The sequence below is a fragment of the Narcine bancroftii genome, chromosome 9 (genome assembly GCF_036971445.1).
Source record: "Narcine bancroftii isolate sNarBan1 chromosome 9, sNarBan1.hap1, whole genome shotgun sequence".
NCBI lineage: Eukaryota > Metazoa > Chordata > Chondrichthyes > Torpediniformes > Narcinidae > Narcine > Narcine bancroftii.
In genome coordinates this window covers 13,324,204-13,352,040 of record NC_091477.1, presented here as the reverse complement: position 1 = coordinate 13,352,040, position 27,837 = coordinate 13,324,204, and the positions used below count along the sequence as shown (strand labels likewise).

Genomic DNA, 27,837 nt, shown 5'->3' with positions numbered 1-27,837 from the left:
CCAGTTTGTCCTTTTTCAGTTCCAGCTGGCCTTGCTGGCTGAAACACAGTCAGAGTGATCTCTGCAGTTCATTCTCTCACACACACACACACACACACACACACACACACACACACACACACACACACACACACACACACACACACACACACACACACACACTCCATAACTGAGAGAAAGCCTGTTTAACTCTCTCTCTCTCTGCTTGCAAAACCACATGACCCTCTTACAATGGAAAAACTCTCCTGCAGACAATAGCAGCTCCAGCCTGCTCTTTCAACTGTTGCCTTGATAAACAATAATCCATTAGTGATGTCTTTTGAGCACTCTTCAAAGCTCTTGCGAAAAGGTGTGAAAAGCCACTTTGTCTCCAGTATTTCAAATAAGATCTGTTTTAGTGTTTGCATGTGACCTACTCTTAAAAAAAACCTTTCCCAATTTATCTCCCAAAATCATACCTATATACTCTATCACAGCTCCATCATAATTTCAAGTCCTTATCGAGGATTGAATTTTATCTGCCTTATCCATAATGTTCCATGCATTAAAATAAACACACTGAAACTCATCAGTCTCACTTTGATCAATCCTTGGTCCCTCCTATCAGACTTACTTGCAGTAACATTTCCATTATCTCAACCTCTCTACTCACGACCCTACCACACTAGTTTAAACTCTTCCAAGTAACTCAAGTGAACCGTTCTGCAAGGATCAGTGGTTCCCCTCCAGATTCGCTGAAACCTCTCATTCTTGTACAAGTACCACCTGTCTTGGAAGATAGTCCAATGGTCCATCTTTTTAGAACCTCCCTCTCCAGCACCACTTATTCATCACCGAAAGAACTGCAGTACCTTCCTATTTTCTGCCTCACCAGAACACAGCACAGGAGACAATGCTGACATAAACAATTGGAGGTTCTTAGTTGTCACCTAACTCCCTGAAATCATTAATCAGTTACCACTGCCCTTTCTCTCTGCAGTCTTCCTCTTGAAGCTAGATGTTGAAATGTGATGGTGTAGCAACCTGTGGAGCGGGCTGTGGGCCAACACAGTAAAAGTCTGTCAAACACAGTGATCGAGCAAATGGAACGCAGGATGATACACCAGCACCAATAGGCCACAGGAAGAGCGGTCGAATCACTGCCAGTGGATCACAGGACGTCCAATCCGGGACCGCACATTTGTGACAGCCAATCAGCAGCCAGCCCCGCTCAAACCACGCCCTAGTGGTGACGCTGCTGACTGCCTATAAAAGGTAGGGCTGCAGCTCGATAAAGTCCATGTTGACTCTCTCTTCGAGTGAGAGTCTTCTTTCTTCAACCTCAAGCCTTATACCTTGAGCTTTAGTAGCAACAGTGGAATGTTTTAATTGCAATGATGCCCACTTACAACCAAGTTCAATTTATTATTATCATTCAGTTGTGTAAGTACAACTGGATGAAACAGCGTATTGTCCTTCATTCCTTGGTGTAAAAACACACAAAACACATAAATAGATACAACAGACATATCGACAAATACATATATGCAGAACATATATAAAGATAAATAAATATTGTTAAATAGTAGTAGATTCTTGGAGGGATTGTATGAGCAGTAGGAGCAGATGATTATCATTTTGCATTCTCACTGCCTGAAGGAAGAAGCTGTTTCTCAACCTGGTGCTTCTAGCCCTGACACTTCTGTATCTCTTTCCCGACGGGAGTAGCTGGAAGATGCCACACAGAAAGACAATGATCCTTACCGGTTCTGAAAGCGCTTTTCGGACATTGGGGAGGTTGAGGGGGGGTGGGGGGGGTTGGGGAACGAGACCCTAGTGAATCATTGTGCCACTCTTATTTGGATCAACCACACCATAAAGTGATGCAGCTGGCCAGGAGCTCTGGTAGAAAGTTGACAGGATAGTGATTGAAAGTGGACAAGAGTATGAATGCTTAATCACTTCCACTTAAATGTCATTAGCAACCTATTTATTTTAGTAGATTTCATTGAGGTCTCCCTTTGCAGACAGACATGGTGCACAATCATATTTACATGATTATCTGATGACAGAAGACTGATAATAAACCTTGCAGAGTTGCTTTCCAAGTAAGTGAGAAACCTTTACTTCAAAGATAGATACTACTGTGTAAGTTAGTAGCGAGGAAAAAAAAATCAATCCTCAGTGACAGACACCCCCAGGTATCAAGTTAAACATTACACTAGACTCGCACCACCAGGCTTAGGAACAGCTGCTACTTCTCCACTATCAGACTCCTCGGCAATCAACTCAATCCGAGATTCATTTAAAGACTCTTACTTTTGCATTTCATTGTATTTTTTTTCTCTGTACTGCGCCATCAGTTTGTTTACATTTGCACTACAATAAGTGGTCATTCTGCCTCACTCGCAGATAAAAGAGTCACAGGGTTGTACGTGATGTCATCTATGTACTCTGACAATAAATCTGAACTTTGAACATAACGGCGATTTCTCTTCAAGTGAAGAGCAAGCCGCGTTAAGCTCATGGCTTGTTAGTGCCAATATGCCTTGTACGCAATGCCAAAGCAGAAGCATACCGAGTCAGACCATGGGAAGAACACTGGATTGATTTGAAGTGCATGAGAAGAAAGTTTTACTCTCTAACCCACACAATCACTCAGGGAATAAATTAGTTTGAAGGGAGACGGTGTTTCAGTAGGATTTTTACATGTGCCTGACATTCAATTTTCATTGCATTGTTGAGATTGTGAGAGATAGGTCCATTTTGAAAAAGAATGCTTGCAGGGCAGCTGAGACATCTGTAATCAGCATTTCCTGACTACTTCAGAGCAGCTGCTTGCAGGAAACAAAAGGAAATAAAAGCAATCTATATTTCAAGCAGGAGAGAAGCTTTGTGGATGTTCTCTAATCCTCAAAAGTAAGGAAGCCACCTTTGTTACCAGAGAGTATCATTCAGACCGAGTCTTACAGCTTGCAATGCATTGATATCAATAAAGCTTCATCAATACAGGGGTCCCAAATGAAGGTCTGCATTAACTGTGGCCAATCAACATCATGCTATCCTTCAACCTGGGAAGACACTTTCAGAAGTCTTATAGCAGGTTCTTTTGGATTTTAATTTTTTGCACTCTGCTGTCACCAATCACAGAGATAAAAGCAATAAATAAGGCAAAAAAAACCAATAAAATGCAACACTAGAGTTGGTGTCACCTGGTGTGGTAACTCATGGTGTTCCCCCAACCCCCCCACCATGGACCAAGTGTACGAGTGTAACCCCAGCATAAAAGAAACAGGTTTGTGTTCCTTGTATGTCCAGGGTGGTGGTTGTGGCACTGAGCTGGTGGGGGGGGCTCTGACCAGAGTTCAAAATGTAAATTTGCATCGAGTTTTAGCCTTGTAGTTATATTGATACATGTAAGCTGGGCTTATGAAAAACGTTTTTGTTGTTAGAACTAGCTACTGGGATATTTTTATAAAAAATAATACAATTCAGCAGAAACACTGCACAAAAAATTTATAGGCAGTCATTTTGGTGTCACCCCCTCTGATGGTGTCACCCAGTGCGGTCCACATCCCCTTAGTGATGCCAGTGGCTATTGTGAACCATGACACTAATTGCAAATGAAGCAGCATGGGCGCTGTCAAAGGATAGGTTTCCAAATGCAGATAGCACTAATTGCACATTGAATGAAAGGGAACAATTCTCAAAGAACCACAATGCTATCCCTTACATCTAGCTACATATTAATAAAATCTTTTTTTTAATGACAGAATGCAACTCAACATGAAAAGCACTCTCCAAGTTGCACATTGAAACATTGTTTCAGCCCATCTGTTTACTGCTTTATTGTCAATAAGGAAAACCAGTATCTGGATCACTCATACCATAGAAGGGCTGGATTCAAATTATAAGGGCACTGCCAACCACACCTGACTGTGACTAGTCAGTTTTCCCTTTGAACTCCTCGTCTTAAATTGGGGCATTTACTTAATCAATTATTTTTGAGTCTGATTTAGGTTGAGTAAGATCTGCAAATGAGGGGATGATAGCAAGCTGGTTTATTACTGGACTCTTCAGCGAACTGGACTAATGATCCACAGATACATGTTTAAATTCCACAACACCAGCTGGATAATTTCAATTCAGTTAAATAATTCTGTAATTAAAAGACTATTGTCAATAATAGTGACTGTGAAACTGCGAGATTATTGCTTCACTAATTACCTTCTGGGAACAAAATCTGTGACCCTTACCTCGTCTAACCAATATGATCCAGATATACAACACTAGAGTGTAATCTTTACTCACCTTGAAATGGCACAACAAGCTTCTTATCCACTAGTCTGGGTAGCTCTCTTGGTGAGTGAACCAAGATAAGAGAGAAATCTTGCTCAAATTCATGTTTTGTAACCTTTCTTTGGCTTGGCTTCGCGGACGAAGATTTATGGAGGAGTAATGTCCACGTCAGCTGCATGCTCGTTTGTGGCTGACAAGTCCGATGCGGGACAGGCAGACACGGTTGCAGCGGTTGCAAGGGAAAATTGGTTGGTTGGGGTTGGGTGTTGGGTTTTTCCTCCTTTGTCTTTTATCAGTGAGGTGGGCTCTGTGGTCTTCTTCAAAGGAGGTTGCTGCCCGCCGAACTGTGAGGCGCCAAGATGCACAGTTGGAGACGATATCAGCCCACTGGCGGTAGTCAATGGGGCAGGCACCAAGAGATTTCTTTAGGCAGTCCTTGTACCTCTTCTTTGGTACACCTCTGTCTCGGTGGCCAGTGGAGAGCTCTCCATAGAACTCGATCTTGGGAAGGTGATGGTCCTCCATTCTGGAGACGTGACCTACCCAGCGCAGTTGGATCTTCAGCAGTGTGGATTCAATGCCTATGGGAAATGTATCCATCCACAGCAGTATCGATAGGAATGACCACAACACAATGTTCATGGAGACCAAGACCAATTTTACACCGAGGAAATCCTTCACTGGGTTGTGTGGCAGTACAACAGGCTCAAATCTAAAAACTGGACCATTATCATTACACATCCCCAATTCACCTAAGAGATCATCCATGGTTCAATCAAGAGTGCAGAGGGCATGGTGAGGCAGTATCTGTTGTGTGTGGAGGAAATATGGCCTCCCTGTCTATCTGGAATGAGTTTATTGTGGGTGGTCACTGAAACTTATCCAGAAGTCACATCACCTGTCTCTTTAATATTTTTATTGGTTTTCACAAATAAACATACATTACAAAACATTTATGGAATACACAATAAAAGTGACAGATTACATAGCTCAGCAAAATATAAAGGTGCATAGAATGCATCCATAATACAAAGGCACATCTGATAGTAATTTTATCATGGATAGCCGTGACTCTAAACCAGTAGTTCTCATCCTTTTTCTTTCCAATCACATACCACTTTAAATAATCCCTATGCCATTGGTGCTCTGTGATTAACAAGGGATTGTTTAAGGTTGTATGTGAGTGGGAAGGGAAGATTGAGAATCACTGCACTAGACCCAATTGTTACTGAAATAAAATTGTAAAAGTAAATGTTCTCTGAAGTAACACAAACCTTTGGTGAAGATGGGCATAAATATTCTGCCAGTGGAGTGTCTTTGGCCACACTTTGCTTGTAGCGGCTCTTTGAATAAAGTTTGAATAAAGTTGTGCTTGAATAAAATGGTGTCGCCCAGGACAGAGAGCTGGTCGATGCTGATCGCCATTGGGGGTGACTCTCTTAAAGGGTCTCCTTATGCCTGCTTGATGATAGTGACCCCAGTCAGAAGCTTTATCTGTAAACATGGGGGAGGAAGGAGTTAATTATCTACAATGTTATTGTTCGTCTTGGCTCTGAGGAGGGTTAGGAACCTGCAGATGCAGTGATGGTTTAATATTTTCAGAGAATGTGACATAAAATAAAGTAAAATCTTTTTAGGTTTATATACTCATGCAAGTGACGTTTGTTCAGTGTAAGTTCAGTATATATTTTTTTTGCCTTTGGCTTTTAAACTATTTATTCTAAATACAGATGTATTTGATAGGCAACGTAAGAATAAATCTCAAGAAGATACATTTATCCAGCATCCAACAATCGCAATAGGGGCTGGATACCAGGTGCTTTGCTGTACTGTCTTGTGCTTTGCATGGATGCCTCATGACCATCGGAGTTTCTCCAGTACTTTAGTGTTGTGGTTAGCACAAACCTATTCCAGCACCAGCAACTGCAGTTTGAATTCAGTGCTGTTTGAAAGGAGTTTGTACGTTCTCCCCACGTCTGTGTGGGTGTCCTATGAGTGCTCTAGTTTCCTCCCACCTTTTAAAACATACGGGAGTTCCAGTTCCAAATTACTTGTGGTATTTGGGCAGCACAGACTTGTGGGCCTGTTACTGTGCTTTATGCCTAAATTTAATTGAAATTGTGTGCACTGCATGAGAGCCCAGCATTTGCAGGTTTCTCATTTACCTGGCTGTGGTTACTAGACCTTAATCGTCAGCCATCACTGCAGATGTCCCTCAGGAGAGTCTCTTGAAACAAAACAATCTTTAGATATTTCATTTTTGGCCTTCCCTTCATCCTAAGATCAAAAATAGGATGTTCACTGATATTGGACAATATTCAATTCCATTTGGCACTCCTCAGTGCATGAAGTAGCAAATGGCTGGGTATGGTTGGATAGAGATAACTTTCAAACGTGCACCAGTAAAAATTGCACCACAAAAGTTCCAGACAATGACCATCTTCAACAAGAGAAGGGTGAATTGTATATCAGTGATGACACAATATCAAATCCCCCCACCATCAGCATCCTGGATCAACATTTCTTAAATCGTAGTCGTGAGTATCAGAGTTGGGATGTTATGGTAAAATTATACAAGACATTGGTGAGGCCAAATTTGGAATATTGTGCACAGTTTCAGGAAAGATATCTATAAGATTGAAAGAATATAGAGAAGGTTTACCAGGATGTTGCCCAGACTTCAGGAACTTGAGTTGCAAGAAAAGAGTAAACAACCAAGGACATTATTGTCTGGAGTATAGAAGAATGAGGGGAGATTTGATGAGGTTAGTTGAGATTCAAAGCAGAGAACATGGGTTAAGGGTAAAAGAGGAAAAGTTTAGGGGGAACATGACAGAGATTTTCTTTGTACAGAGAGTGGTAGGAGTATGGAATGAGCTGCCGGCTGAAGTGGTGAATTCAGGCTCAACTGTAGCATTTAAGAAAATGTTGACAGGTTCATGGATGGGAGAGATAAGGAAGGCCATAGACTGGATGCAGTAAAGTGGGGCAAGGCAGATCAATCATTCAACACAGACTAGAAGTGCTGCAGTGCCCTATAGTTCGATGGTTCTCGGCTGGACCAGCCATAGAACTACTATGGCTATGGGAACAGGTCAGAGGCTAGGCATTCTAAGTGACATCTTCTATCCACAATGCACATCAAGTGTATGATGAAATACTCTCCAGGTGTCTGGACTAGTGTTGCTCTAACAAAACTCAAGTAGCTTAATTCCATCCAGGACGAAGAAACCTGCATCAACCACTCAAAACGTTAATTTCCTCTTCCATCGACACAAAACATCTGCAGTGCACATCTCCAAACGACCTCACACTAACATAGGCTACTCCAATTTCAGATTTATTGTCAGCGTACATAGTGATATCACATACAACCCTGAGAATCTTTAAACTGCAGGTAAGGTTTTACCACTTAGTGCAAAATAACTGTAATCAACGTACACATGTCAACAAATAAAGAATTGCAAACAACTCTGCAATGCAGAGATTTTTCAAAAATCAATAAAGTGCAAAAGGAGGAGTCCTTAAATGAGATCCTGATTGAGTTTGTTGTTGAGGAGACCAGTGGTGATGGGGTAGCAGCCGTTCCTGAACCTGATGATATGTCTTATGGCACCTATACCTCTTTCCTGATGCTAGCAGTGAGAATAGAGGGTGTGCTGGGAGGTGTGGATTCTTGATGATTGCAGCATTCCCCGTAGATGTTCTCGATGATGAAGAGAGTTTTGACTGTGATGTCCTGGGCTGTGTCCATTACCTTTTGCAAGGCTATAAGCTGAGGGGTATTGGTGTTTCCATACCAAACCACGAGGCAGCCAGTCAGCACAATTTCCCCCATACATACGTAGAATTTTGCCCGGGTTTTTGGTATTATACCAAACTACCACAAACTCCAGAAGTTGAGGCACTGACATGCTTTCTTCACCATGCCATTTGTGTGCTGGTTCCAGGAAATATCTTCCAAGATAGTACTCACAAGAATTTAAATTTCTGATGGGATGCTGAACTCCACAAATTAGTGACGTTTACCAGCAAAAGGGAAAGATCTTTTGCACAGGGAACATTTTCCAAGTTATGCACCATTCTGACTTGCCAATATATCACTCTTCCCTCATCACCAGGCCAAAAGCTCTGGAAATGCCTACAGAGCAACACAGTGGGAATATCTTCATCAGATTCACAGGAGCAGTTCAATAAGGCAATTCCATCACTTCATACAGGCAATAAGAAATCAACAATAAATCATGGTTTTGTGACCAATATCCACGCCCCATGAATGAAGGGCAGAATAAGAAGAACAAGATGGTAGTGTTTGTATCGAAGACTAAAACAAAAGATTCAATAAGCTCAATATTTAATGAGTAGAAAATTCTGTTTGGTCTGCTACAGAATCAAACAAGCAGTCAGGCAATTTGATCGCAGCATAAGGGTCAAGGAAGTGGTGCTGTGATTGAAATAGGTTGTCAGCAGTACGCACGTGAAGCCAGATGTTTTGTTTGGATAATGTCACTGGCACACGCGTGTAGGGGAGAAACACTAGGGAGACAGGCCCGATTGCTCGGACCAGAACTGAACAGTCAATAAAACACTGAAAATCAAAAATACAAAAACAAATTGAAACAAGACAATTCTTTTCATTGAAAAAAAATAAACAAATAGCCTTGGGCATCATGGCAAAAAAATGAATGAAATTAAACTGCAAGTATAGTGACTGGAGCTTTAGAAGAAAGCATTTCTAAAATGGAAATTAGTGATGAGATACAGAAAAAAGCAATTAGATTTTCCAATTTCCTATAACTCCTGCAATCAAGGTCGTAAAATAGAGTGACGTGGGGGTCTGAAAAGGTGACAGTCCTTGGCTGTTATTCATGTAGCCAGAATGTGCACTCAATATTTTTGCTTAAACAGGGCAAATACGCAAGGATGGAAGTAACTGGCTTAGGAACACAGGAAGAGGATTGTGCCTCAGCTTTACAAAAGGATAAAGATAATTCACCAAGGCTAATATCTGCCTGTGGAATGTGGTGCATTAGAATCTTTTACAATCCTGTCCAATGAGCACTGAAGCATCCTGCATTTAAGGCAAAATAAAATTTTACAAATAAACCCAATCTGTCCAACATGTATTGTTGCTGCTTGAAGCTTCGACTTATTTCAGCAATCTTCTTTGGTCCAGATTCCAGTATCTGCGTTCTCCATTCTGAAATTAGATTCTGATCAACATTGCAGTGAACACAGAGCAGTTTAGCAATCTACAAATGCTGAGATAATTACCAGCAGGCCACCGAGCATATCTTGCAATTAACATCCACCTGATCCATCGTGAAAAGCAAGTCAGGGTGATGAGCCTTGTACATAAAGGGGGAGTTTTCTTTGAAACAAAGTTAGAGAATAATGACAGAAACAAAATATGGTAGGAAATTGAAAGAACGATAAGAGAAAGCTGTAAATCCCCAAATCAGACAGCTCCTGCAGACAAAGTTAAAGCTTCAGGCTGATACACAGAAGACAGCAGATGTTGTAATCTGGAGCAAAACAAAATGTTTAGCTGGAGGAACTCGGGAGGTTGGGCAGCATCAGGGAGAGAAAATAAAATTGTCACTGGTTTAGGTCAGAATCCTTCATCAAGACAAATACTAGAATCTGGAGCAAAATATAAACTGCTGGAAGAATTCTTGATGAAGGTCTCCAACACGAAATCATTATTTTTCCTCCACTGATTCTGCTCAATCCATTAAGTTCCTCCAGTAGATTGGTTTTATTTTTTGCTGGAAGTTTCAGGGCATTATTTTCTTAATCAACCTCATAATAGGACATCAATCTGAACCATCAACTCTTTCTCTTTCTTTCGTGCAGAATAATCTGCTGAGGATTTTCAACATGCTCAGTACATTTCTGAAAGGATAATCTGATCTTTGTCCAGCAGTGAATAAGATAGGTTCCCTTTTGTGCTGAATGGCAAGACAGCAAAGGCGTCTCTATTTTTTTTCTGATTTTAAATGTCATCTACGGTATTGTAATTGAGATCTATGTGGAATCTCCACCCCCATGTCCCCTGATGATCCCATCCTGTCCGTATCTGAGGATGATGTACATGATGTCTTCAGGAGAGAGTGAATCCAAGGAAAGCATTTGGCTCAGATGGAGAACCTGGCCGAGCAATAAAAAAAACTGTGCTGACCAACGTACCAATGTATTCACAGATATCTTCAATATCTCACTCCAGCAGGGTGTGGTATCCACCTGTTTCAAATTGGCATTCATCGTACCCAGTGCCCAAGAAGAGTGCAGTAAACTGCCTGAATGACAATTGACCAGTAGCATCTACAGTACTTTAACAGTGATGAAGTCTTTTGAAAGGCTGGTGTTGACACTTATCAGCTCCTGAGTGAGCAGTGACATGGATATGTTCCAGTGTGGCTATTGTACCAAAAGGTTTAGGGTGGATGCCATCTCACTGGTTCTACACAGAGCCAGGGAACACCTGGACACTAACAAAGCATTTATCAGGTTGCTCTTTATCGACTACAGTTGGCATTTAACACCATCATCTACTCAAAACTGATCAGCAAACTCAAAAACCTGGGACTCAACACCCCACTGTGTAATTAGATCATGGATTTCCTCACCTCCAGACCTCAATCAATAAGGATTGGAAAGAACATCTCCTCAACAATCTACATCAGTGCCAGAGCACCACAGGGCTGCATCCTTAGCCCCCTGCTCTACTCACTGTCTACAGGGGGACAGTAATAACCTTGAGTATAAATCCCTCCAAAAATGTAGTGGACACAACCCAAGACATCAGAGTCAATACCCTCCCCATTATCAAGAACATCTACAAGGAATGTTGCTGTTGGAGAGCAGAAGCAATCATCAAGGATCCACATACCCCCCCTCCCCAGCACACGCTCTATTCTCACTTCTGCCATAAGAAAAGAGGTATAGGTGCCACAAGACTCACACCACCATGCTCCCCAACAACACACTCAGTCATGGACTTGTTTCAAGACTCTTACTTGTGCACTTTATTTTTTCATTCTCTGTGTATTGTACAGTCAGTTTGTTTACATTCTGTATCTGTTCACAGTTCCTTATTTGTTTCCATGTACGCACTGAGTACAATTTTTTGTGCATTACCAATAATTGAGAATTCTGCTTCGCCCACAGGAAAAAGAATCTCAGAGTTGTATGTGATGCCATATATGTCCTCGGACAATAAATCTGATATCTGAAATCAGAAATTTAAAATTTGTTTAGATTTCCCATTCTTCTCCCAAACCTTAACTTGAAAATCAAGAAGAAAACATTCCACCATGGATGTTTGCCTATTAATATATAGATAAAGGATAACAGGAAAAGATAATCTCTGACTAGTCTGATTTTACAAGCTTATAAAGGAATTTAGATGCTTAAGAACAGCTAGTCATTCACACAACTGGCATTGTGTAATTTCCCATTGTCTTATCTTTAGTTTTGAATGACAGTCAGTATTATTTCATGGACAACTTTATCTACTATTTGTTTACTACTGTTGCATATCTTGTCATCAAAGACTATAGAATAACTTGTTCACTTTGGCTGACCCACTATATTCTCTCTCATGCCATCTTGCACTAACATTCAGATTAAATGTCTTGAGTGAAACACAGAAGTCTGCAGGTTCTGTGATTGTACTAAAACACAGTAAATGCTGCAGGAACTCAGCTGGTCTCGCAGCATCCATATGAGATAAAGATATATTATCAAAGTTTCGGGCCAGAGCCCTTCTTCAACATATAAGCAATATTCAAGCAGGCATCTCAATAAAGACCAAGAGAGAAAAGAGAAAGAAAGGGAGGGGGGGAAGAGTCCAGACAGACAAACAAAAGGTGTTTATTGGATATGTTAAGAAGAAAAGTGAGAATTGATTTTTGGCTCTGTGAAGGGAGACAGAGGGAAAAGGAGAGAGACAGATATGCTGGGGAGAGGGTGGGGGGGGGGGGGGTTGCACGTGGAGAGTGCGCAGATGGAAGATGTGTTGCTACTCCAATTTGCCAGTGGTCTCAGTCTGGCAGCACATGAGACCATGGACAGACATGTCAGCAAGGGAATGGGATGAGGAATTGAAATGGGTGACCACTGGGGGATCAATGCTAAATAACGCGTCAATTCATTGTGTGCTTGACGATTTTATGCACATCTCTTCAATGATCCTGAACTGCCAAATAGAACAACAGTTTTGGAGGTTTTTTTTTTAAACCACATTCTGCTCTTGAAAAGCATAATACAGTTTAGCATTTCACCCTCTCCACTTTACATCCATGTCATGGTGATGGAAAGCTCGAGTTTAGACAGTGGCACTGGCTAAGTGAATGGATAGCTTCTTTAAAAATATTATAACCATTGCGTCATAGGCCTCAGAAATAAAAACCTATCTCTTGCACCTGTGTGACAATTCATTTCTGCATCAGGCATCCTTGATCTCTCCAATTAACACTGCCAATGTAGTTCTCATTACTGTCACATTATAAATAGTTATGTACCATGGACATATGCCTGGTGGGATCTGCATTGGGACTGCCCATATTCATTTCATTCAGGATCCTTATGTCCACCATCTGTCAGTGTCGCAACTGTACCCATGAACTGTGGAAAAGACAGCATCCCCTGTCCTAACATTTTCATCTCATAAAACGTCTGCTTAATCACCTCCATTTAATGGCAATCAGAAAGCCATTTTTATCAAATATCTTCACACTGGTATGTGGTACTGCATGGTTTTCCTGTGGTGGGATTCAGAAATTTGACATCATTACCCAATGTCAAAGATGCTAATAATCTCTGTGGTGTTGCTACTGACTGTGCCTGGATACAAAGGAAACTTTTGCTTTAATTCTTATCTTTTTATAATGCAAAAGTTAGCAAAGGTTTTCAATGTAGGGAGTCTATTAATCAGTTTTTTGTATTAAAAGGCAATGACAACATCATCTGGAACTAGAAGCAGATTTTTTTTTTGCCAGTTCCTAATGTGTTCTTTTCTTCTTTGGCTTGGCTTCGTGGATTTATGGAGGGGTAAATGTCCACGTCTGCTGCAGGCTCGTTGGTGACTGACAAGTCCGATGCGGGACAGGCAGGCACGGTTGCAGCGGTTGCAAGGGAAAATTGGTGGGTTGGGGTTGGTTGTTGGGTTTTTCCTCCTTTGTCTTTTGTCAGTGAGGTGGGCTCTGCGGTCTTCTTCAAAGGAGGTTGCTGCCCGCCGAACTGTGAGGCGCCAAGATGCACGGTTGGAGGCGAGATTGGCGGTGGTCAATGTGGCAGGCACCAAGAGATTTCTTTAAGCAGTCCTTCTACCTCTTCTTTGGTCCACCTCTGTCTCAGTGGCCAGTGGAGAGCTCGCCATATAACACGATCTTGGGAAGGCAATGGTCCTCCATTCTGGAGATGTGACCCACCCAGCGCAGTTGGGTCTTCAGCAGCGTGGATTCGATGCTTGCGGAGCCTGCCAGCTCGAGTACTTTGATGTTGGTGTTCCTAATGTGTCCTAATGTGTTCCATAGCTTAGAATCCAACAAGATCACGGTTTACCTTCCAACTAGTAATATTTTCCCTTCTGAAATCGAACATAGTCTGCTGGACGGATTCAGCAAGTCAAATAGCAAGTCAAGGCTGATGAAGTGCTTTGTCTCAAAATGTTGACCATTCTTTTTCTCCAACTGATACTCTTGACCCGTTGACTTCCTCCAGCAGATTCCGTTTATACCGCAAACTATATAAAAAAGTCTGCCACGTTTATGATCAAATCATATTTTTACAGAGTCTGTTTATTGAAAGACTGGTATTATCATGGCAGATGAGCTGGAAACACAAACTCATCAGATAGCCCATGTTGGTGAGATTTTTGGATGCTGAAAGCGTAAAATGTTGACCTCTTTCCCCAATATGTTGAATAAATCACACTATTAATGCATTAATTCAACTCTGGTCTCAATATCCTCTACACTCATGGTTCTCAACCTTTTTCTTTCCACTCACATACCACCTTAACTATTCCCTATGCCATAAGTGCTCTGTGATTAGTAAGGGATTGCTTAAGGTGGTATGTGGGTGGAAAGAAAAAAAATTGAAAATCACTGTTTTAATCATACCTAATTGACTCATTATGTGCATGGTTTCATAACTCCAAAGGAAATGGCCCAATGACAATTTTTCTCAAGCAAAATATTTCAGTAACATTTGGGTCTAGGGTAATAATTCTCAACCTTCCCCTCCCATTCACATACCACCTTAAGCAATCCCTTACTAATCACAGAGCACCGAAGGCCTAGGGATTACTTAAAGTGTATGTGAGTGGAAACAGAAAGATTGAGAACCACTACTCCACACTTTTGCAGCACTGCTTAAAATAAGCTTGAATGTACACTCATATCATCTGATTAGATGCACATTTTCCACAATCAACGAACAAGTTAATTAAATTTAGATAATCACAATCTTTCTGTCAGTATTCCTCTGGAATCTTCAAATGTTACTCTGAATCATACCTCCTCCAGACCAAACTTTCTCCTTTCACCTTGTTCAGTTACTCTCCTGTGTTTTACCCCTTTGGACTCCATGTTCTGGTTTTGAGGGACTGCCAATAAGTGTATATACTCCATGTCCTGTTTTCGGGGACTGGTTTTATTCCCAACCACCAGCTGGTTCATACTGGTGTTCACACTTTTGATTACCCGTGGACCTATTCCAGAGTATATATTATGAAAGGTTAAAAATGGCCAGAGTCTAAAGGGTTAATCATTCCCTTTTTGCCCAGTCACACACTTTCTCATTTGTTCTTCCTTCCGCACCTTTTGTGCATTTCAAAATTTGTTTTCTCTCTCTTTTTCCTCTATGCTTACAAAAGGTCAGTCTAAAAAGTTAACATGCCATATTCAACTTGCAGTGCTTTAGTTGCACATTTACATTTTTCGTTTCACTGACATGAACATACAATATGCATAGAAAATTACTTTCAAGTCAGGATGGGCTGTGCATCATCTGGGACTGTACATGCTGGGATTTAGAAGACTGGAAGGGCAATTTAGAGAAACATAAAATTATGAAAGGCCTAGATAAGGTAGGAAGGTTGTTTCCATTGCTGGTGGAGACAAAAAAATTAGAGGACATAGTCTCAAGATTCAGGGTTGTAGATTTAGGACGGAGATGAGGAGGAACTGCCTTTCCCAGAGGGTGGAAAATCTATGGAATTTACTGCCCACTGAAGCAGTGGAGGCGACCTCAGTAAATATATTTAAGACAAGGTTGGATTTTTTTTTACATCATAGGGGAATTAAGGGATTTGGGGAAAAGGCAGGTAGGTGGAGAAAAGCCTATTATCTGATCAGCCATGATCTCATTGAATGGTGGAGCAGGTTCAACATGCTGGGTGGTCAACACCCGCTCCTACATCTTATGTTCTAATGAAAGGAAACCCACTGGGTATGGTGTCCCCATCTATCTGCTGTCCTTGTCCTTCTTGGCGAATGAGGTGAAAGGTTTTGGGTGTGCAGTTTTGATACCCTGGGAGAGAAGCTGCAGAGTACTTTCTCAATAGTATACACAGCAACCTCTCTGTGTCAATCGTGGAATGAATGGGTGTTTTTGATTGGGCTATTCATTGGGTGCCAATTAAAGTGTCTGCTTTGTCATAGCATCAAACCTCTTAAGAGTTTTTGCTGTTGCATGTTTCCAAGCAAATTCAAAGTTCAATCATACTCCAACTTGAACATTGTACATAGTGTAAATGCTTTGGTGTGTCAGATGTGAGTCACTCACCAGAGGATATGCAGTGTCTCATCTGCTCTTTGAACCAGAGTGCTTATGTTGTTGGTCCAGTTGAGTTTCTTGCCAGTGTTGACCACCTAGGATGTTGATCATGGGTTCCCAGTAAATAATATCACTGAACCTTTTCAAGAAGTCATTTAATTCTCTCATTAGATCTAATTGTCTGTCATTTTTGTGGTTCAAACATTATCTGTCCTTTATACTGCCAAAATGTTTGGCCTGGAAGTCAGCCTGAAGAAAACTGAGGTCCTCCATCAGCCAGCTCCTCACCATGACTACCAGCCCCCCCACATCTCCATCAGGCACAAAAAACTCAAAACGGTCAACCAGTTTACCTATCAAGGCTGCACCATTTCATCGGATGCAAGGATCGACTACGAGATAGACAACAGACTCGCCAAGGCAAATAGCGCCTTTGGAAGACTACACAAAAGAGTCTGGAAAAACAACCACCTGAAAAACCTCACAAAGATTAGCGTATACAGAGCCGTTGTCATACCCACACTCCTTTTCGGATCCGAATCATGGGTCCTTTACCGGCATCAGCTATGGCTCCTAGAACATTTCCACCAGCGTTGTCTCCGCTCCATCCTCAACATTCATTGGAGCGACTTCATCTCCAACATCGAAGTACTCGAGATGGCAGAGGCCGGCACCATCGAATCCACGCTGCTGAAGATCAAACTGTGCTGGGTACGTCACGTCTCCAGAATGGAGGACCATCACCTTCCCAAGATCATGTTATATGGCGAGCTCTCCACTGGCCACTGAGACAGAGGTGCACCAAAGAAGAGGTACAAAGACTGCCTAAAGAAAGCTCTTGGTACCTGCCACATTGACCATCGCCAGTGGGCTGATATCGCCTCAAACCGTGCATCTTGGCACCTCACAGTTCGGCGGGTAGCAACCTCCTTTGAAGAAGACCGCAGAGCAAACCTCACTGTCAAAAGACAAAGGAGGTAAAACCCAACACCCAACCCCAACCAACCAATTTTCCCTTGCAACCGCTGCAACCGTGTCTGCCTGTCCCTCATCGGACTTGTCAGCCACAAACGAGCCTGCAGCTGCCGTGGACATTACCCCTCCATAAATCTTCGACCGCAAAGCCAAGCAAAAGAAAAAGAGTAAAGAAATTTAGACATACCGCACAGTAACATCCCCTTCTGGCTCAAATACCCCAATTAACCGACAACCCCCGTATGTTTTGAAGGGTAGGAGGAAACTGGAGTACCCAGACATGGGGAGCACATACAAACTCTTTACAGACAGTGCAAGATTCTAACCAGAGTTGTTGGTGCTGTAACAGCATTGTGCTACTTATGGTCTGTGACAGAAATTAAAACTTATGAGACTTTACGACAAAGGCAGGTTATTGATGGAACAGCTGAAGATGGTTGTCGCAAAGATATGGTTGTAGAATGATAACTGGGATAACATATTCCAATCACAACTTACACCTTCCTCTATGTGAGAAATGGCTTTTAATGTCCACTAACCTTAGGTTTACCAAGGGCATCCTGATGCTATCCCCAGTCTGATGCCATCCTCAGTCCAAAGCTGTGCTAACATCAAAATCACTCTTGCTTCATGGCTAAAACATTTTGGTCCATATTTGGAATAAGGCTGGGATGAATCTGGAGCTTAAATTGCTGACAAAACACAAGTATCAGTAATTACTGTCCTTGTTGATGAGAGATCCCATCACTTGGTTGATGAACGAGAGGAGACCAACTGGGCAGCAATTAGCTGGATTTGATGTCCTTTTTTGTGAACAGGGCATAATTGGGCAATTGTTAATGTGGTTGGGAGTGGCTTGGGTAGAGTTACAGCTCTCAGCCATTTGCTGATATCATCAAGTAAGGTCAAGTTTAAGATTGTACAAGTACAACTCAACAAAACAGCTTTCTCCAGTGCAAAGCACACAGATATACAACCAGACATAACACACATACAGACAATCATTACATATGTAGGACAAGTATTAATTGATACAAATAAATATTTCTTCATGAATAGATTGTGGGTGGGTGGGGGGTGGGGGGGGGAGGATGGGATGTTCAAGAGGAAGCCAAGATAACCCCTTGGCACTTCTGGCTGAACACAACCATGAATGCTTTGATCTTTTCTTTAACACTTACCTGTCTCTGTGTCATCATCGTGAGACTGCAGATTTGCAGGACAGCACAGCTTCAATCTGCTCTGTTGGTTGTGAAATCACTTAGCTCCATCCATTAAACATGTCTTTGCTATTCAGTACACATATCATTCTGTATTACAGCTTCACGAGGCCTGACACCTCATTAATTTTAGATATGAATGGTTTTGCACCCGTAATGCTTTCTGCCCTGCTCATTGAACCGGGATTGATCCCTTGGTTTCATTATAATGATCAATTAAACAATATGTCAGCCTATATGGTTACAGATAGTGAAACTATATAATTCCACTGCTGTTGACGGGCCACAGCAACCAACTCTGAAGGACCAGATTGTTCAGAGTCTGTTCTATTTCGTGTTCAAGGCACAAAGGTAATGCCCTTGGTGTGAAAATGTGACTGAATTCAGTCATCTCGACCCATGCTAGTATTAATGGATGCATCCCCAATTGGATAGACGGGTGAGGACAAGATCAAGAAGATGAGTGGAATCTCTCCAGCAAGTGGCATTTAATCTTAGAATGTGTCAATCCAGGTTTTACTGTATTTTCAAAGAAGTGAATCACAATTACTGCATAAAAGCATATTCATTCCAATTTTGGAATTTTTTGGATGAATTCCAAATCAGTATTAGCACTGTTTAATGCACAGAAATAAGGAGAATAAAGTGTTTTGTCTGCACGTAGAACACTTCATAGAGAAAATGAATCAAATGACATTAGTTATAATTATCTGGTGTACACTGTTAAAAGAGTTTCAGGGTTAATCATTCATATGATTCCATAATTCTAATACTGCTCACTCCAAGAAATTTAGAGTAGTGATCTTGATCGTATTTTCCATCCAACATGCACAGCTACTTTTTCCCCCCTCACGATATTCTTTGACCAAACCAGCAACATTCTTTTTCTTTTGCCCCCCCAGATCCCTAATATACATCTCATTTTTATCACTGCTATACATTTGTGTAGCTATAAATCTCAGACAGTGGGACACAGCTCCTATTCCAACCTTAACAAGAATAAAGAAAAATGTGAGCTAAAGCAGAGATGGTTTATTGAAATGTTCAAGGTTGGTATCAGGTATGGAAGATACTAATGTAATGAAGGATTTACAAAGATTCGTCACAGATGATATTTGCCTGATTGTTCCTGCTTTTTATCTTTAAAGGTTTGTCATATAGAAGAGAAATAGGTAAGGGAGCAAAATGACCAAAAAGGGACAATGTTATGGAATTCTTCACAGGCAAAGATAATTCCGTTTTGATACATCAATTTTCAATATCAGAATCGCTCCTTGAAAATCATGCAATTTTTCTGCCCTCCTCACCTACTTTGATCATTGATTGGGGTGCAAGTTTTCTATCTGACAGTTTAGAAAGGAAGCTTGATAAATGCACGAAGGAGAAAAATCTGATTTGAAGATTCGTGGGAGGTCCAAGAATGGAGTGTAACTGCCAACATGTATCAATTGGTCTGCTTCTGTGCTCATGGAACCATGTAAAGTTTAGCAGTCATGTCCCTCCTTTACTCTCGTTGCTTATAGTCCCAGTGCCTGAGTAAAGACCATTTTTTTTGTGCAGATTCAAAAAGATCAATTTCTTCCCTGCTCAGCCTAATTAATGGTGAACACCTCATTTACATGAGCAAAGAGCTGAATACCGAAAGTGCTCCCTTGTTGCCTCTGGCTTAATGATGCCACACCTGTGGCCAAATAACATCTGGAAAACACATCTTGAAGAATCCTAATCACCTGTTCGGAATTAATTTAACATTAACTAACTTAGAATAGAAGATTGTCCTCATCATCCAAGATTGATGCAAAACCCTGTTGTTGATCTGCCTGAAGCAAATCCAATCAGCAAATCAACTACTGGCATGCCAATGTCCTCGGGTTGATGCCCTCATTTAGAGACACCAGTACATTTTACAATTACCCGCAAACCTGAAACAAAACGAACAGCTCTCAGGAGGTGCAATTTACAATAACAGTTGACCTCACTGCACTAAGATTTGTGGTCAATGGACAAATGGAAATAATTCTTCAATTAAGAATCTTTGTGAAAGTATAGAGATTTACTAGTGGCCTAAAAGTCCATTACAGCATTGCTATTGATCTCACTGTGAGCTAATGAATGATTAAAAGGGCACAGGTACAGAAACTTGCAAATCACCCATTTTTATTTGAAGGATGTAGAAATTTTAATTAGCTTTGTAACTGTGAACAATTCAGAAGTGTAAGATCAGAAAATTAATAATAAACTATTCTGTTTATTATAAAACTTAAATCTTCTCTCGAAGAAAGGAATACAATTACATGCTTTTGGGCACCATAATTTCAGGTGAAATGAATATGTTACTGACCATAAAATTTGCAATTGAGAAATATTTCCAAATCAATTTCCAAATTGTTTAACAGAAAAGTTATTACTGAAATCCTCTGAAATGCAGAGCAGCATCTATAGGCAGAGAAACACATGGGCTTGAAATTGTTATGCAATCATTGTGCCTCCAGCATGGTATGCTTTCAAATATTTTGCTCCATTTCCAAATAGGAAATATGCACATCGCCCCCCCCCCCTCCACCCCCAGGCATTTGCTGTAGAATCGAGCATTATCTTTATGGTACCCAAATTCATTTGCAGAACTGAGGCTTGCAAAGACCACAGGTCAATCACTACTCCTGGCAACATCACTGTTGATGTTGTGTACCCAGGCATCACCCACAAGTCATTTGATGGTTCCCCTGCCAGACACTTAAGTAATCTCTTTCCCATCACTAACCTGACCCTGTGCCAGACCCTCGTCCACTTCCTTTCATCCAACCCTTGCCTCAGCTCAGGATATTGGTCCATATTTCAACGTTATCCTCTCTTTTGGCAACTTCCTATGGGCATTTACCAGGATGCTAACTAGATTAGAGAACATTTCTAGTGGGGAAAGATTGGGGGAACTAGGGCTGTTTTTCTTTGGAGCAAAATTGGACAAGAAGTGACTGGATAGAGGTGTGTGACATTCTGAAAGGCATAAAGGTTGACAGTCAGCACCTTTTTTTTTCCCCCAGGGCATCAATGGCAATACCAGAGGTCATTAGGGGTGAATAGAGGAAAGTTTGGGGGAGGTGTGGGGAGTAGGTTTTTTTTATTATTATTTTTTTAAAACACACTGCAGCACACTGTTAGGGGTGGTGATGGAGGCTGATACAACATACAACAGGAATTTTTAAAAGACTAAGATAAACACATGGCTGTAAGAAACATGGAAGGTTGTAGGCTATGAAGGACATAGGGGTTAAATTGATGTGAAGTAGATTTTTATAGTACAGCATATCAAGGGCCAAGGGGCCTGTACTGTGCTGTCCTGTTCTATATTCCATGTAACCTTCATTCTGTCCGCTCTAATGGCCCTTCTTCCCATGGATTTTGTCCACTGTCTGCAATTGCATAATAGCAGGAGGAGAAAAGACCTCTGCACATGTAAGTGCCATTCTGTCGCATATTGAGTTCCTCACAATCAAGCCTAGTCCTGGTCCCTATGTGTCTTTCCTGTGAAGCTGAAGTTCGAGGTTGGAGAAGCAATGCTTCAGGTCAATGACTTTTCCACTGTCCTGCAAATCTTCAACCTCGACCTTGAACCTGAGCATGGTCTTCAGTTCATTTAACATGAAAAAACTTTGTCCAAAAGTTCCTCATTTCTGCAGCAGCTGAATATTTCCAGCTGGTCCTGCTTCATCCGAGATCATTTAATGAAACTTCAATTCATCACCTAGTTTGAAATCAGCTCTCAAAGGTCCTCTGATGCATGGCTTCATTATCTACAGAAGGTGTTGAGTTTTGTCTAAACATCTGAGTGACAAACGAGAGCAACAGCAGAATGTATAAATTCTGGCTTGACTGCATGCTGCATAAGTTCTTACCTCGTCCCTTATCATATCCAATTAACACCTTTTGTTGGTCTGGATTCCTCCCCCAACAAGCACTTTTTGAATTCTGAGACTTTGAGATTTTCTGTTTCTGGGTTATTCTGCTTATTCCTTAAAGAAGGGTTCAGGCTCAAAACACCTGCAATATATCTTTGTCTCCTATAGATGCTGAAAAGACCAGTTAAGTTCCTCCAGCATTTCAGTGTGTTTTTATTACAATCACAGCATCAACAGTGAGCCTCCCTCCCTATGTGTCAGCTCATTCAAAATTTGTATCCCACTACTGATGATGACCCCTTAGAGAATAGGTTTGATAATATTGTTTATAGAAGAAAGATCTGCATGATCAATTAAAACTCCATGAAATGGCATCTTCCAGAAGTGTCACAGACTACAAGCTGCAATTTAAAATAGGCAAAAAAAAAAGCTGGTGGTCTTACAGCAGAGAAAGACAAATGAGAAATCACCTCCACTTCACCCATCTGATGGAGTCTTGATTAACAGGGATATATTTTTTCTCTCTCCTGCCCCACACAGTAGAGTCTCGTGTTTATCGCATCATTATCCAGAAGGCCCCTGACAAATATGTGTAGCTGGATTGTCGTAAAATATTTCAGCACACAGTCATGATACATTTTTTAGGTACCAGAGAATCAAGAAACTCACCAATTTCAAAGACAACAGCCCCAGGTAAGAAGTTCACCTCCTCAACCAGGTAGGAAGCACTTAATCTACCCTGTGAAATAAAACAAGAAAGAGTGAATGCAGAATTTTCAGTCCATTTTAAAACACTCTGCTCCCTTGTTCATTTCAACAGTCAAATTCGCAGGAGCTTTAAGAATGCAAGACATTTTATTTTACCTCTTAATATTTGAGGTGAATTAAAATAAGGTAAAAGTTATTATTAAAGACCAAGGACAAACTTGAAATGGCACTGTAGCAATAATCAATCATATTTGCTCCTGAGCTGAACAGTGCACACTGTAACCTGAAGCAAAAATTTGTTCTAATATTTCCTATTTAAGCTCACATTCCAAACAGCAAGTGAAGTCTCTTCTACAATTAACAAATAAAGATATTTTGGTGATCATGTTGCATTTGTAGGAGATTGAGGTTGTGTGCTTCACAATATGTAATGCACAAGGATATCCTAAAATCATGAACGGTTTTTAAAAAAACTGCAAATCCCACTTTCTTTTACTATCTATAGTCACTATTTTTTTTAAATATAACCTCCATTTTCAAAATGATATTCCATGATTGCTACTTCACAAATAATGAAAGTAGAATCACATGCCACATAAACATAGTATTTTAGACAACATCAACACAAAAATGGCAGTGTAGTGGTAAGCGCACCCTATAAGTGGGTTTGAATCTGACACCGTCTGTAAGGAGTTTGTACGTTCCCCTCATGTTCACATGGGTTTCGTCTGGATGCTCCAGTTTCCTCTTGTCCTCCAAAAAAATATGTACAGGGGTTTTGTCGGTTAATTTGTGTATTTGGGCTCTATTGGTTTGTGGGCACCTGTTACCATGCGGTATCTCCTTATTTAAAATTTTACATGTTAAATCTATTTAATCCATTTGCTACAATGCTCTGATAGTCACAGACAGAATATCAAATAATCTTGCGGCAGAACAAAGGCAAGAAATGAGAGTCCAATGCTATGGTGCCAAGATAACAATCATTGCTCTCAATATCAAAAAGACAAAGGAACTGATCATAGGCTTCAGGAGAGATAGCATACCCCTGTCCACATTAATGGCGAGGAAATAGAGAGAGCTAGTAGCTTCAAATTCTTATTTTTTCCTTTATATTTTTATTGAATTTTACATAGGTAACAAATATTTACAGACCATTTGTAGCATGCACGACATAGACATCAAGAACTCAAAAAGTTATCTAACTTATAGAGCAGATCCATGATATAAAAGCACATCTTACTATTTTATCCAAAATAGCATTTTTTTTCTCCCTCAACTCTGAAGCTCATCTCCAAGCAGAGGTTCTATAATTAAAAGTATACTTTGTTCCTGGAGTAATGCAATCAAGTGGTAGAAGTCAGGTTTTATATTATAACAAGAGGTTCTGAAATTAATTCGGGAAAGGTCCCCACAAATTTTGGAAACTTATGTCTGAATTACTAACTGATTCGTGAATCTTTTCTCGATTTAAACAAGACAGAATATTACTGAGCATGGGTGAGCAGGCCAGCATCCTTCCATCTTAGTAATACCGCACGGCTGGCCGAAAGAGAAGCAAAAAAACGGAATACGACATCTCATTGTGGTTAATCGAATATCATCCTCTCCAGTCACACCAAAAAGGTCAATCAAAGAGGTTGGGTTCTGGATTTAAATTAAGTATTAAGGATAAGGTTTGGAAAAGATCTGTCCAGTCCTCTTCGAGGCTAGGACCTGTCCAGAACATATGAATAAGGGAGGCTTCACCTCTCCTACATTTGTCACAATGAGAATTTGCATCTGAATAAATAAAAGATCATTTAACTTTCAACATTGGAGCCCTATGCACAACTTTAAATTGCAACAGACAGTGATGGGCACAGAGAGATATGGAGTTAACCAGTTTCAAAATTGAATCTCAAACCAAAAATGAAAGGCTTAGATCCTGTTCCCAGGCAGACTTTATTTTGACAAGGAGGGGGCCAAATTATATATTTTTTAAATTTAGACATACAGCACAGTAGCAGGCCCTTTTGGCCAACAAGCCGTGCTGCCCAATTACATCCAATTGACCTACAATTTTTGAAAGATTGGAGGAAACCAGAGCCCCTGGGGAAAACCTACACAGACACAGGGAGAACGTACAAACTCCTTACAGGGTGGGATTTGAACCCTGGTCCCGATCGCTGGCGCTGTAACAGTACTAATCGCTACACTAATCACCACTAACCATGCTGTTTTCTTGTGAGTAGACATTTTGCATGACCTGGCCACATTGATGCAATGATGAAAAAAGCATCTTAAAAGCTTTCTTAGAAGGCTGATGAAGTTCAGCATGTCCTCCATGGACCTCTCGCATACTTACTGAAAACACCCCAGTGTTGCATGAGAGCTGCTCTGCCCAAGAACTCAATAGGTTCCCATTCTCTTTCACTCTCTCTTCCCAATCCCTCAGTCTTTTCTCCAGCTTTCCACCCTCTTCCCTCTCCCTTCATTTAGCTTTCCACCCATTTGTTGGACTTCCCTCCCTACTTTGTACCATCATGCAAACCTTCCCTCCCCTCAATCCACCCCAACTACACCTCCCTCTGCCTTGGAAAGGCAGCTGGCATTCCCAGTCTTCCAGGTCCCACTTGAAGATTATCCTCACTGCTTTATATTTCTTGATGTAGAAAAGTATTTTTCATGGCCACAAAAAAATGGGATACAAAAATGTAACTGGTATCCAATCCCAAAAGTTAATTGTGAAAAACATCAACTCCCTGCAGTCACCACGACAGATATCCCATCAAGTAAGCCACAGTGGGGTTGATATAATCGACTCCATAACATCACCTGCTGTTGAGGAAAGGCAGTCAACATCTTGAAGGACCTGTACACCTCCCTACTCCCATGGGTGGATAGGAAGATTGCTCAACTTCGTGTCAAGGTTATTTGTCATCTGATTGTACCAGTACAACCTGACAAAAGAGTTTCTTCTGGTGCATAATGCAGAACAACACACTTACAGTCAAATGATACATAAACTTATTGAATTTATTTATTGAAATAAATATTCTTAATAAATGAAAGTGTCATGGTGAGCTGTTTTAGCAGTCATTTTGCAGTCTCTTTGCCTGTGGGAATCAGCTGTACCTCATTCTGGTGGTTCTGGATCTGATATTTCTGTATCTGTTCTTTATCCCAATAAGCATAGCTAGAAGATGCTGCATGTGTGGGGGTGTTTGGGGTCCTCCCTGCTTTTGACAGCCCTCTTTAAACAAAAATCCCTATGGGATTATCCAACAGGTTGGTCAGGAAACTGCTCCAAAAAGTAGGATAATCCATGCACTTGTTCCCAGAGGGTCACCTGACCAGGCAAGTCAGAAGTCACCTCACCTACCAGTCAAAGCTCAGCTGCCCCCATGTAAGCACACACCTTGCTTTGTATGTATACACACCTCACCATTGCCACCCCCTATTTTGGCTGGCTCTTCCAGCCGGCTGCTGTACAAAGTCCAACCTTGTGCTCTTTTCCCTGATGATCAAACCCTACTTCCATTCCAGATGGCGACTCAAGGGTTTTGGTGGAGAGACCATTACCATTGTAAGATGTGTGCTGTTAAAGGGTGGGGAGCTATAGTTGGTGCATGCCTATGACAATTTATCCTTTACTGTAACATATTTACAATTGATTGTGGTGCCATGCCTGCCATTACAGAGGAGTGGCGGGTTTCACTTTATACTGACTTTTTACTCTATCTCTGCATGACTCAATTATTTACTCATGCGCAACGCGTGTGAACTGTCTGCTGTGATCGATGTATGTGCCTGTGTGTGTGAGTGTGGGCAACCCCTGTTTCACGTCCCCCGTGCATTATTGTTTGTTATTGAACTGTGCTCAGACTCATCACTTCTTGAACCCTTTGAACATATTCTCTATGCCACACCCGGCAAATCCCATCGACGGGTGGAGGGCGACCCCAGCAATCTTTTTCTGTCCTGTGGATTGACCTCCAATTAGATGCTCTACAGCAACTGTATCACACTGTGATGTGGCCAGCCAGGACAAGCTCGATAGAGTTCCTGCAGAAATTTGATAGAATGGTGATCATTAGCCTTGCCCATCTCATCCTTCTCAGGAAGAGTAGTGGATATTGCGCCTTCCTAACAAGTGAGATGTGTGTGTACAGGATAGGTCACTTCTTAAGTGGACCCCAAGAAACTTGGTGCTTTCCATCCTCTCTATAACTGAGCTATTAAACACGAAAGCATGTATCAGCAGGTTTAAAGACAGCTACTTCCCCTCAGACATCAGGTTCCTAAATGAACCTCACCATAGTGATCTCATGCTACAGTGGTGTTGTACCACAACAGGCCACTTAGCACTTTTTTTCCATTTTTAATCTCAAGGTGTGATGTGAATTTGCAGCAATGTCCCTGCAGCTTGCATGGTGTCTCCTGAATGTGAATAAAGTGACTCAATAGAATAGAGAATGTTACGTCTGCTTTGTTCATGAATGAGTGAGTCAAACACCAGACTGAGTCGAAATCAAGGTTCTTTGTTCTTTATTGCCGGATTGTAACACTTGCAACTAACAGTGTTAGTTGGAGAAGGCGCATTCTGCCGTTATCAGCAAGTGGTGTTTTTTTTATACCTCAGGATACATACTTAGTAAATGATCATACCATGACATTGTCCAATGAATAAACTGTTGCTATCCTTCTCTGTTTGTCTGCTGCACATCATTCTTGTTAGTGCAAAGCTTATCTTGAGTGGACAAGGTCACATCTGCATTCTGTTACTCCTTAGTACTGGGTGACTCCTTCTCCGGTCCCATCTCATGATGTTTTTACCTTACAAGAAGAATGGCACTAAGGCTAAAAATCAAATGTTTGACAAAGTAGGGAGGGAAGACCAACAAATGGGTGGAAAGCTAAATGAATGGAGAGGGAAGAGGGTGGAAAGCTGGAGAAAAGACTGAGGGATTGGGAAGAGAGAGAAAGAGAATGGG

The 27,837-nt window shown here is 41.2% G+C and overlaps 1 long non-coding RNA gene across 3 annotated transcripts in view; it reads right to left on the bottom strand.

The window, feature by feature from the left end:
- LOC138743217 (uncharacterized) overlaps positions 1–27,837 on the bottom strand; it is a 1,573,181-nt gene that overhangs the window by 1,536,373 nt on the left and 8,971 nt on the right. For all 3 annotated transcript variants that reach the window (XR_011344727.1, XR_011344728.1, XR_011344729.1), the window contains exon 2: positions 22,823–22,892. This is a non-coding gene — a long non-coding RNA (uncharacterized lncRNA). The remainder of the gene's footprint in view (positions 1–22,822; positions 22,893–27,837) is intronic.